Genomic DNA, 11,779 nt, shown 5'->3' on the forward strand with positions numbered 1-11,779 from the left:
AAAATGTCAGCTTCACTACGATAAAAGTTAATAGTTATTAATATGATTTCCATATAGAGCCAATGGTCTTACTAACACTCTGATTTAAACTTAACTCCAAATAGCTGTTTCCCTCTTTGGGCATATAAAGTCATCCCTCACTAAATTGGTGCATAATGGAGAAAATAGACTAAATGTTTCGTTTTTACAAACAGGAACATCCCAAAAAGAAGCACCAGAATGAACCGAGCAATTCACTAGTCAATTAAATTACTTTCTTCTCTGAAGTTGGAGGTAAACAAAGAGGCCAAGATGTTGCTGTAATGGGGGACCTTCTGCATAAAAACAGGAAGCCAACGAGGAAAGAGGCTTGCCACTGGACAGTTAGAATCTTGGCTCAATTTTGAGTATTGCTAAAGAAATTAAGTCAATCATATAGATGGAAACATGCTAATTAATTATTAAATGCTATTCTTAATATAAAATCAAAGATATAAGGAATTAAGAAATTATCCAGCTTAATCATTTATCCATTCATCTATTCATTCCTTTATTCTAGCAAAATTTATTGAAGGTAAACCATATATATGACATTGTTCAATCCCTTCTTTTGAAAATGAAGAAACCAAGGACTAGAGAGGTAAATCAGTTTGACCAATATCACACAACAAATCAGAAACAGAGCCTAGACTGAAACCCATTCTTCCAGGCATCCTGGAAGGAGTGGACATTAAAATATGTGCTGTGGGGCAGGTCACATTTGAAATGCTAAACTCAAATAACCTCCAAGAAGTTATTGACAATGACCATGACCTAAAAGGAAAAAAACAGAGTATCAAGAGAAAGTGTGGAAAATATATCATGTGAGAAGTGGAAGAAAGTACGCTGTGGTGGAAAAAATTCGTGCCCCAATATCAGATGACCTGTTTTCAAGATACAGATTCACTCACGTGGACTTGCCATAATTTTGGTCAGGTCCCCCCATCTTCCCAAGCTTCCATTTCCTCCTCTGTAAAATGAGGGTGATAATAAAGTCACTGCTGTTCTCACAGAATTGTAGTGAGAAGTATAGATGATGATGGGCCAGGATGATTTACGTAAAACTGATGTGAAGTTAGACATTTATTTTTATTATTGTTGTTGTTCTTGTTATTAATATTTTTAAAACAATAGAATTGAGAATGTTGAATCAAGAGACAGTAACAGCAAGTTGAGCCATGGATATTTGAGTTCCTGTCTCTCAAAACAAAGGGAAAAAAAGATGAATAAAACATGTTTGTTTGGCACTTTTCTAAATTATTATTACAAACTCACAACTAAATAGTGGTGTGATTATTGTGATCCTAACTATGAAGATGAGGAAAACGAGGCTTCAGAGAGGCTGTGAAATTTGCCCAAAGAAGCATTGTGAGGAAGTAGAGGAGACAAGGCTTAAATGGTCAGGAACTCCATCCTCTCTCCCTACACCACAGTGCCAATCAATATACATTAAAACAGCACAGCTGGGAGAGCAGATCAGAGAGGTGGAGAATGAGCTGGGATCAAACTTGAGTTTTCCTGGCTGGCTCAAAGCATAGCTACTTTCCATCATCAAGGCAAAGAGCAGTGTGAGAGGGGTATGAGCTCTAGAATAAAGCTCCTTGGGTTTGCATTTGGGTTCTGGCAATTACTTGCTATATGTTTTTTTTTTTTTTTCTTTTAACTCATCAGTATTTGTTACAACTTTAAGCAGAATGTGACTCGAGCACTACATTTCCATCCACAAGACCGAGTCTGAGTTATTTTCGAACAGTTTTATGATATGCTTAGGGAGGCTCATAACTTTGCTCCTCCAAACAATAGTTTTCTTTGGAAAACAAGCCCTGTGGAGAGTTCCTTCCATCAAGTTGCTTCAGTTTAACCTATTTCTAGATGACTAGTACATGCAGAATTGGCAACTACAGGGGATGAAAAGTTCAAAAAGTGGATCCTGCAAGATGTAACAAATACTTTTCTAAACATCAAGGTATAGCTCAGGAACACTTTGATAGCAAGATTTGGTCTACTTAGGAATCCGGCTTGATAGCTAAACACTTTAGACCACAAAGTTAACATCATGTTACATACATCTTACAACATACATTACCCCAATCTGTTAAAATAAAAACAATGTGAAACTAAAAAAGCATTATTAGCTCTGCTTTAGTATATAAGGTATCACAGCATCACTTAGAAGTAGACAGAAATCTTATCTTCCCCTTAAAGTAGTTGTTGTCATGCCATACAGACTTTTTAATATTAACAAAAATAAACAAAAACATCCTTGAAAATATATTATCAGAGGAATTGTAGAGTATTGAACAGGTAAGTCATCCCTCAGCCGGAGGTTAGTCTATTTCTTCCATGTGTGATGTGTCGTCATCTCCTTTGAGGGGCGGCATTTCTTCAGTTACAGCTGCACTGGTATCATCAGCAGTAGGGTCATCTTCAATACCCAGACCAAGTTTGATCATCCTATAGATCCTGTTAGCATGCGTCTGGGGATCTTCCAGATTGAAGCCAGAAGACAGGAGTGCAGTTTCATAAAGCAAGATGACCAGATCCTTCACAGACTTGTTCTCATCAGCCTCTGCCTTTTGCCTTAAGGTCTCAATAATGGAATGGTCAGGGTTTATCTCCAGGTGTTTCTTTGCTGCCATGCAACCCATTGTTGAGTTGTCTCTTAGGGCTTGAGCTTTCATGATTCTCTCCACGTTTGCTGTCCAGCCATAGTGCTTGTGACAATACAGCATGGGGATGTCACCAATCGGTTTGACACAACCACCTTTTCAACTTTTTTCTCCAATATGTCTTTCATGATTTTGCAGAGGTTCTCAAACTTTGTTTTTTTATCTTCCTGTTTCTTTTTCTCTTATTCATCCTCTGGAAGTTCCAAGCCCTCTTTGGTGACTGACACTAAAGTCTTCCCCTCAAATTCCTTCAACTGTTGGACACAGTACTCATCAATGGGCTAAATCATATAAATCACTTCTGAGCCATGTAGCCATGTTTCTGAAGACGTTCCACAAAGGCTGAGTTAGCTACCTGGTCCTTGGTCTCACCTGTTATGTAATAGATATGTTTCTGGTTTTCCTTCATTCTGGTACAGTAGTCCTTGAGAGAAACCATCTCATCACCAGAGGCAGATGTGTAGTACCTTAACAGCTCTGAAAGCTTCTTCTGATTTTGAGAGTCTTCGTGTATTCCAAGCTTCATATTTTTAGAGAACTGCTCATAGAACTTCTTGTAGTTCTCTTTATCTTCTGCCAGTTCAGTAAAGAGTTCCAAGCATTTTTTGACCAAATTCTTCCTGATAATTTCCAAATTTTGCTTTGTTGTAACATCTCATGGGAAATATTTAGAGGGAGATCCTCTGAGTCTACCACCCCTCTAATGAAGTTCAGATATTCAGTGATTAGCTCCTCATAGTTATCCATGGTGAAAACTCTGCATACATACCATTTAATGTTGTTCTTTTTCTTTCTGTTTTCAAACAGGTCAAAAGGAGCATGTCGTGGGACAAATAGAAGGGCTCTGAATTCCAATTGTCCTTCAACTGAAAAATGCTTCACTGCCAAGTGATCATCCCAGTCATTGGTCAAGCTCTTGTAGAATTCTCTGTACTCCTCATTAGTAATATCGTCAGGATTTCTGTTCCAGATGGACTTTGTTTTGTTGAGTTCTTCTTGATTGATGTACTTTTCCTTAATCTTCTTCTTCTTGTTGTCACTATCCTTCTTTTCTTCTCCTTCCTCATCAGAACCAACATCTTCAATTTCAGGTTTGTCTTCAGACTCTTTCTCTTCTTTTTCTTCTTCTTCTTCTTTGTCTTCCTTTTCTTCAGCCTCATCATCGTTGACTTCTTTATCATGTTCCTTCTCTACAAAAAGAGTAATGAAATATCCAATAAACTGAGAATGTTTCTTCACAATCTCCTTTATTCTTCGTTCCTCCAAGTACTCAGTTTGGTCTTCTTTCAGGTGTAGGATAACCTTTGTTCCACGACCCATAGGTTCACCTGTGTCTGTCCTCATTGTGAATGATCCCCCTGCTGAAGACTCCCAGGCGTACTGCTCATCATCATTATGTTTGGTGATCACAGTTGCTTTCTCAGCAACCAAATAAGCAGAATAAAAACCGACACTGAAATGACCAATCATAGAGACATCTGCACCAGCCTGCAAAGCTTCCATGAACGCTTTGGTCCCAGACTTGGCGATAATACCAAGGTTATTGATCAAGTCAGCCTTGGTCATTCCAATTCCAGTATCCACAATAGGGAGGGTTCGATCTTGTTTGTTTGGTATAAGGTTAATATGCAGCTCTTTCCCAGAGTCTAATTTACTGGGATCCGTCAAGCTTTCATACTGAATTTTGTCCAATGCATCTGATGAATTTGAAATGAGCTCACTCAGAAAGATCTCTTTGTTCGAGTAGAAAGTATTGATGATCAATGACATCAACTGGGCAATTCTGCCTGAAAGGTGAATATCTCAACCTCCTCCACCTCCATGGGTTGGTCTTGGGTCTAGGTTTCCTCAGGCATCTTGGCTAAGAGACCACACAGGCTCCACAGCACAGCAGCACCAGGATACTAAAGCAACTCTACTTGCTATATGGTTTTAGGCAAAATAATCTGTCTATGTCTCCCTTTTCTCAACTGAAAAATGGCAATGATAATAGATGATCTTTTCAGGCCATTATTATGTGAGAACATGTGAGATAATGCAAGTAGGATGCTTGCAATTGCATGATATAAATACAAGCATTATGCTGAACTCTACCAGAGGAAATAGAATGCACAGTCTTTTATTCTCTGGTCCAAGATTGGGAGAGAGACTGGGCCAGGTAACATTCAGGTTCCCTTCGAACTTTTAGACCCTAACTACACTTTTCTATCCCTCTACCCTATTTATTGCCAGCCAAAGGCCTCATGGAAGAGTCCTGTAGCCCAGCCAAGTACTTCACTCAACACTGATTTTGATCATAGCAAAAGGAATTTGGAAAATAACATCAAAGTGCTAGGTACAAAAATTGATTTTTAAAAATAGGTTCACTAAAGCCACTTCAGAGAATTTGCTGGCATAGTTCAGATATTTAGGGATTTTTCTGCCTCTTCTTTTAAACTGATCAAACATTTATCACAGTGTCCAAAAAGGCCTAGATTCCAGGAAGTCTGTACTGAGGCAAAAAAAAGGTTTCAACCAGACAGCATGCTGTCACATCTTGATGTCAAAGATCAAACTTCTCTCAGGGTGTGAGGAGGGGACAAGTCTTAACAGGCAGTTTTAACTGTAGGATGAGAATAAGAAAGGTGGCATTATTTTCCAAGTCCCATTGATATTGGGTGAAAATGACAGAAAAACCAAAGTGTTTCGCTATCCCCCACATAACTCAATGCTAACATGGCTCTAATTGAATTAAGGATAAGTTCCTGTTTAAGGTGATACACATTTTTGGTTTATTTTAGCTAATTTTTTAAAAATAAAATTAAAAATAATTTTAAACACAATGTTTAAAAATAGGTGGGGGTGGCCGCTCTTACAAAATATTGATGAGAATGTGAGATACATCCTTTTGGAAGGCAGTATGATAAAATACATGCATCCACTCCCACAATGTATTTTGACCCTAAAATCCCATTCCTACAGATGTTATTAAGCATGTAAGAAACATCAATATGTATGATCAATGCAGCTTTGTGTGTGACAGCCAAAAATCAATGGAAAAAGAAAGGTTCCAAACTATAAAAGCAATGAAATAAATTATGACATATCAATTAAATGGAATATTAGCTGGGTATTAGACTGCAGATTTAGGAAAAAAAATCATGACAGGAAATCATTATAATTAATTGTCAAGTAAAATGAGCAGGTTATTAGAGAATGTGAGCTGTATAAGTGTAATTGTATGTATTCATTTACATAGAAAAAATAAAACCTAGAAAGATGGATTACTAAAATGTACACAGTGGTTATTTGGAGATAGTGGGATTCGGATAATTTTTATGTTCTTTTTCATGCTTTCATGTATTATCCAAATTATTTCAAATAAATTTCACAATAAATATCAATTCACAATAAGAAATAAAATCAATAAACTATTTTAACAAAGGTTGATCTACTACTACTTTTTATAGGCAAAGAAGACAAATGGAGATTTGCAGAAGAAAATATCATATGAATTATCCTGGTAGTCTCCAGAGAATTAACTGAGTCATCCACATGATTTAGCCCCATCTCCATGCTTCATGTGATAGGAAACAGAATTTTGAAGTTGAGGTAATAATGAAAGGCCCAAATCACCTCTGCCACTTATTGACCATGTGATGTTAATTTTGCTGAGCTTTAATTTCCTCATTTATAAAATAAAGATCAATAGTTCAAAGCTTTATTGTGAGAACTCATTGAGAAGATAATTTTGAAAGCAATTGAACATGGCCTGTTCATAATTGGACTTTAATACATGCAAGATGCATTACTGTATCATTCACCTATTTAAAAACTGAGTTAAAAACATTAAATAAGGTCCAAAATGCAATTACGTTATGGAGGACACAGAAAGAGAGCACCCACTGAAGGTTGGCTCTCTCTTCCTCTCTTCTTTGGCTGTACCTGAACCTTATTCCCTTCTCAAGCTTCTGCTCTCGCTTTCCTTTCAGGACATAAGGCAGCATCACCAAACGGCTCTCCAGGAGAGCTGCTACCTCTGCCAAAGGCAAAAAGGATATAGGGAAGCTGCCACAGCATCTGTTGGCTCCAGGAAGACACCACCTTGTCTGTGGCCTAGGGATAGAAGGATGACATCTCACCTAGTTACTTTATACATGCCAGTTCGGCACTAGCAAAACCCAGAGGCCAACCCTCAGACTGGAGCCTGAAATGCTGCTACGTAAAACCTGCTGTTTCCATGACTGAGCTTGCCAGCTGCAACAACAACATCAGCAGAAAGATCGCTTCTGATCAACTTCTCCTTCCAAATCTCATGTGAGTGCAACTGCTGGCCGAAACGCAATGTAACCAGAACCCTACTTGTAAGGGAGTCTGGGAAATGTAATTTTTAGATTACTAGTTTTACCAAAATAAATGTTTATGGAAGGAGGTTGGAATGGAGGTTGAGTGCTGATCTGCCATATCCGCACTGCATCTCCTTTAGACTCTGACACAAGAGGTGGCCTTTCCCTGAACCCTATGCTTTAGAAGATCCTGAATACCACAGATGCAATAAGAGTAAATTTATAAAAACACATTTGTGCACCTATCTCTTGGGAACCTATATTCAACAATGGCACAGCACAACCCAGAAACGAAAGCGTCAGCTCACAGGCATTGTTCAAGCCTCAGAGAAGCATTTCTCAAGATCTCTTACCATATATTCTTGAAAGGAAAGATAGCCAAGTCCAAATTCCATGTAAGTTTGTGAATGCAGCCACTTCAGACTTTGGGGGTGGACACAACTTTGCACAAAAGACCTGAATAGTGAAAATATTTGGGAAAGGGAAAAGATACAATGATTACTTTGTGAAATTTTTCCTCTCATGAATAATTTTTTTGGCATTATTAAAGCACCAGATTTCCAGGAATCTCAAACATTCACTTTTCTTGAATCCTTTCATATTACAATTTGTGGTTTGGAAGGTACTCCACTATTCAGAATAATTGCATGTATCAACTGAGGAACATTTAAATATTAAACCATGCACTTCACTCTTAAGTATAACATGTGTTTAGTATTATCTCAATTCTTTACATTGGCAAGTTGGTGATCATTGAATGGAAGAAATTTGAGTATTTTATTTTTATAAATATATTTAATAAGATGTATATACATAAAATAATTATATTTGAATAATTTTACTTAAATTTTCATATTAATTCATTTTAATATTTCATATTTCTATTTTAATAAGCAATATTAAATATTGTATAAGCCAGGTATGGTGGCTTATGCCTGTAATCCCAGTACTTTGGGTGGCCAAGGTGGGAGAATGACTTTCAGCTCAAGAGCTTGAGACCACCTGAGCAACACAGTGAGATGCTCATCTCCATGAAAAACTAAAATATTGGCTGGGTGAGGCGGTGCATACATGTAGTCCCAGCTACTTGGGAGGCTGAGGTATGAGAATTGCTAGAGCCCAGGAGGTAGAGGCTACGTGAGCCGTAATCACACCTCTGCACCCCTAGCCTGTGCAACAGAATGCGATTCTGTCTCAAAAAGTAAAAATAAATACTTGGTAAGACAATTTTTGAAAATGAATGCAAAATAATTTTAATTTTGTTAATATTTACACTTTTAAAAATATAATTTACATTTTAGTTTGCATTTAGTTTAGCTTTTCTGAAAATATGTTTAAATTTTATATACTTCAGATAGAACTCTATTTTATATTTTAATTTTTTAGAATATCACTGCCAATAGAACACAAATAACAAACTTTTTATTACAAAAGCATCATGATTTTGCTGAAATAAAGTAAACAGAATACACAGACATGAACAATAATTCTGTTAAGTTGCTGATATATTTTGCTTACTTCCTTTCTTTGTTCTACTCCTATTCCTTGGGGTCACAGAAAAGACACCTATTCTTCATTGTACCTGACAAGCCCTCAAATACTTCAAGAAAGTAACTGTGAACCCCTGAACCTTCTCTTCCCCAGGTCTATTTCAGATTAAGCATATACTCTCCATCCATTGTCCATTCAGTCACGTCACTATTATTTCAAGTGAAAAGCCCTTTGAGAGTACCTACTGTGTGTTGGACGTCGTGTCTAAGCACTAAGCACACAGAAATTAAAATAGATAAAGACGTCAAGTTGCAACAAAGAAAACCTTAAGCAATCTCTTTTGATATTTGATATCTATTTGATAGTTATTCGTTTTAAATGCAGTACCAAGAAGTGAGCAGCCTATCTAGCCATAAGAATGCACCTATTTCCCTTTTTTTCATCCTTTTATTAAACAGCCATTAGCAACAACAATAAAATATTGCCTTCTCATGATGTGTCAGGAGACTTGGGGATTCTAAGATGGAAAAAACAGAATTGTTATCCTTAAGGAGTCCAAGAGCAAATGTCAGAGAGATAGACACAAATACAATGCGTTAACTTCTATGACAGAGGCCAGTATAGGATGCTATGGGAATTTTCTGCCAACTCAAAAACAATTTTATTTTACTCCATTTCATCTTCAAACTACAACCTATGTAGCCAGCTTGCTTATACTTATTGTCACCACTTCCTCACCTCACTGAAATTTTTAATTCACTGAAATCTAATGTCAAGCCCACTCCCCACTTAAACTGCCCTAAGCAAGTTCAGCAAAGATCTAGACCTAAAGTCAATACGCATTTTCATTCCTTACCTTACCTTATATGAAGTAAAAGTAACTTTTTCCTTTGGCTTCCACAACACACATTATTTCAGTGGTTTCTCCAAACCTCTGGCTAATCGTCTGTTTCTTTTATTATTTCCTGTTATTCTGCTCATCTTTTAAACCTCAGTCCTGTTAAAGTGAACTAAATATGGTCTGAGAAGGACTCCGTACTTCTATGTTTGAGTCCTTGTGGATGAACTGCAGCCTAGCTTAATAGGTAGACAAGATTGAAAACCTAACTTAGGTAGGAGTATGCACCTGCAACAATAGCTAAGGCTTGACCAATACCAGCAGCCATATTTCAACCATTCATACACTGCTGAGTGTTCAAACTGCGTTCAAATATATATGGCAAAAGCAGAGCTGTAACCAATCCAGCTGTTGTGTACCTCACTTCCGATTTCTGTACCTCATTTCGCTTTTTGTGTCTATAAATCTTCTTCCACTACATGGCTGCACTGGAGTCTCTGTGAGTCAGCTGTGATTGTGGGGGCTACCCAATTTGCTAATTGTTCATTGCTCAATTAAACTCCTTTAAATTTAATTCAGCTGAAGTTTTTCTTTTATCAGTCCTATGGATGTCTCCCAGAAATATCTCCCTACTCTCCCTGGGTGGTTGCAACCATCAGTATGCTGAATACTGGTGAATGTGTGTCTGAACAAAATCTTTCTTCTGAGTTACGACGTGTATACCCAACTGCCCACTCAACACTTCTTAGATGTCACTCAGGCCCATTAAACTCAGGCTAAACCAATAAACAATTTCTACCCTAGATGTTTTTCTCCACCTGCAAACCCTATCACAGTGAAGGAAGACGCCATTTACCAAGTTTTGGTCGTTATCGTTGATGCTCATAATGTCCCTCATGTGTTTAATCAGCAACAACTATCAATTTCTGCCCCTAAAAAGGTTTCTGTCTCTCCATCCTACATTTGCTATTTGTGCTCAGACCTCTCTGTGGTTTCCAGCTAGTCTCCTGCTCTTCCAAAATGGCCTGTCATCTTTCAAAAATGCAAATCTGACTATATCACCTCATTCATTAAAACTTCTTAATGATTCCTATTTCCCTGACACATAAAAGAACAAAGAATGTTGGGAAACAAGAAGAAGCTTGGAACTAGAGAAGTATAAAGTTCAAAAGGAGGATAGTCATGTTCATAGAAAGCAAAAGCTTAGCACACACTAAGGTGGAATAAGGAGGTGGTCATTGGAGCATCGGTCTCCAAGGACAGTAAAACAGAACTGAAATAGAACAGCTGCCAGTAAACTCAAGCTTTTATCCAGAACTTACAGAATTGGAGAAAATTACATCAGTTTCACTTCCACCAATAAAACGGTGTTCTAAAGAGAAAATAAAAGAACACTTCTTACTGGTGCTTTGTTCATTCTATCTGTTTAGAAATTTTGCAGCATGGCCCTGAAAATTAAATTATGCCACTAAAGGCAGCAATATCAATGACAGTTACTTGGAGCTGACTGTTATAGTTGAAATGCTGAAAGCAACTAATGCATGAAATATTATATTGTAATAGAATCCATTTGTATGTAGCATTTGTCTTTAGAGGAATGAATAACCAATGTCTTTTCTTGAGTGATACAAAAACTGTGAAATGCTGTGTGATATGATTCCATTTACATGAAAGTCCAAAATTGGGAAATCTATGAAAATATAAAAATTTAAAAAGGAATAGTTCCTTAGGGTTGGGAAGGAATGGGGATAGAGAAGTGGTAGATAAAAGATTCGTATTCTCTTTTTGAGTTGATGAAAATGTTTTAAAATTGACTGTTGTAATGGTTGCAGATATCTGTAAATATGCTGAAAACAATTAAACACTTTAAATGGATAAATTGTGTGTATGTTAATCACATTTCAAAAAAGCTGCTTTTAAAAAAGTGGAAATAATTTTATATGCTTGAAAGCAATAAAATTATAATATTTTCACGTACTGTTTTGAAAAAGCTTTATAATGTAAACTATCTTCCACATTTGATTTCAGAAAGTTGTTGTTGTACTTCACCTTTCCTGTAGTCCTAATTAAAGGTTTATCATCTTTAAAAACTGTGAAATAAAATATCATTTCAAATAAGACATCTTTTTTTTCACATTCATGTGTATGTCATAAATCCCTTATTTGGAACAAAAGCAAATAGTAAATAATTTTAGTAATAAAATTGTCATCTATCTTTTATTTCACTGAATAAATATTGAACAAATATTTTTTAAGTGCTGATTTGAAGGAACCCAAAATTATTAAACTGCCACAGTCCCAAACATGCCTTGAAATTTAAGGAGCAGATTTTGCTATTTTTCCAGGGCTAGAGACACCCCATCTTAGAAAACTGACTGCTATTAACAACATTGCGGGTAGAGGTAGAAGTGGGCTGCGGGGAAGAACGGATCAATGGA

General features: G+C 36.8%; 1 pseudogene across 1 annotated transcript; it reads right to left on the bottom strand.

The window, feature by feature from the left end:
• Window positions 1-1,659: 1,659 nt before the first annotated feature.
• Window positions 1,660-4,598, bottom strand: LOC105538379 (annotated as a pseudogene). The gene has a single exon (XR_001005890.1). The product of XR_001005890.1 is annotated as a heat shock protein HSP 90-alpha-like (transcript).
• Between the last annotated feature and the right edge of the window lie 7,181 nt (window positions 4,599-11,779).

The sequence above is a fragment of the Mandrillus leucophaeus genome, unplaced genomic scaffold (genome assembly GCF_000951045.1).
Source record: "Mandrillus leucophaeus isolate KB7577 unplaced genomic scaffold, Mleu.le_1.0 Scaffold1900, whole genome shotgun sequence".
NCBI classification, from domain to species: Eukaryota; Metazoa; Chordata; class Mammalia; order Primates; family Cercopithecidae; genus Mandrillus; species Mandrillus leucophaeus.